This window comes from Monopterus albus, unplaced genomic scaffold (genome assembly GCF_001952655.1).
Source record: "Monopterus albus unplaced genomic scaffold, M_albus_1.0 scaffold18.1, whole genome shotgun sequence".
NCBI lineage: Eukaryota > Metazoa > Chordata > Actinopteri > Synbranchiformes > Synbranchidae > Monopterus > Monopterus albus.
This window is the reverse complement of record NW_018127898.1, coordinates 5,634,155-5,635,470: the sequence shown is the minus strand read 5'-3', so window position 1 is coordinate 5,635,470 and position 1,316 is coordinate 5,634,155. Positions and strand designations below refer to the sequence as shown.

The following is a 1,316-nucleotide window of genomic DNA, read 5'->3' as shown; positions in this document are numbered from 1 at the left end:
ACTTAAATGATTTTAGCATATGGCTGCAATATAACAGAGTGAAAAATTTAAGGGGGTCTGAATACTTTCTGTACCCACTGTACTGTGTGCCTACTCTGTCACATCAACTCCTACTCATACAGTAAATAAAGTAAGCTGTACATTTGGCTTGGCTAGGTCAGATGCAATTCTTCTACTTAACTTCCAACACGAAGAATAAAATCTGCTGTTGCCAGTAAGGTACGATTAAGGCTTCCCGACACTCTGCCTTGTTGTGCATATGCAGTACAAACATGTCATTTGATGACTTCTCTTCCATTTTGGTTTACTTAAAGCACAAAGCAGACACAGCCTGGGGGACATGTTGCCTGTTAGCCTTTGTTTTGACAGCATTTCTGGTGCAGTTTTTTTTTTTTTAGCAGGTTACTGGGGGAAGCCAGTGTGAGCTCCGCTGCTCTACGCTAACCTGGGGTCTCTGGGGCATGCTACACACATGGAAGCACTTTAGAGCTTCACTACACTGCAATTGGGTCTATTACCATAATTATAGCTTTAAAGCCCCAGCAATTTGTAGCAGGCATGCACCAGCGCAACCAGCGGCCCTTTGGCCCTGTGGAACAAGAGACACCCCGCCCCCCCACACACAGTTTTTTTTTTTAACACACTCTTCTTTGTCTCTGCATTTCATTCTCTGCCTTCTATGGTTACATCCATATCAGAGGAGAGTTTCACAAGTTTGTCAGTTTATGGTGCATGTTCTCTAGGTTATGCATTCTAACAGAGGGAGATGAGATGAGCCCAGAGAGAGCGCGGAGGTGGAGTGCTCCCGTACATTACCACTATGTTGCTGTTGCGAGGGAGACAGGGATTTGTAGTCAGGGCTTTTCCATAGGAGCTCGCCAACTATCACCTCAGTGAGACTGTGCAGTATGATCAAACTGCATCTTGATTCAAAATGAAGTCCAGGCCATTACTGATGTTTTAACGCAGTTTGTAGGGAATCACCCTTGGCTCATATTAAACACAAAGCTGAAATGTAATTTCTCACCACTGGAGCCTGTACAGTGGCTTGTACAGCAAGGTGGAGGGGAGGGGGGAGTTGGTTTGGTCCAAAACCAAACCTGCTATAAGCATTAAACCGAGGTGCATCCTAACTAAAATGATGGGGGCCTATTACTCACTGCGGCTGAGAGTTTGTTTTAGCACTGGCTGCCCTCAGTGCCCCATTAGACCTGGCCTTTTCTCTGGTGGGCACCATAAACACATCAAAACACTCAAATAAACCCTTCCACTCGGCCCCTGTAACACCATAATCAATAGCGCAGTACAGCAAGTCA

At 45.4% G+C, this 1,316-nt stretch overlaps 1 protein-coding gene across 1 annotated transcript in view; it reads right to left on the bottom strand.

The window, feature by feature from the left end:
* The window catches only part of slc25a26 (solute carrier family 25 member 26), a 49,020-nt gene that overhangs the window by 5,426 nt on the left and 42,278 nt on the right, over positions 1-1,316 (bottom strand). The gene's annotated exons all lie outside the window — the stretch shown is intronic.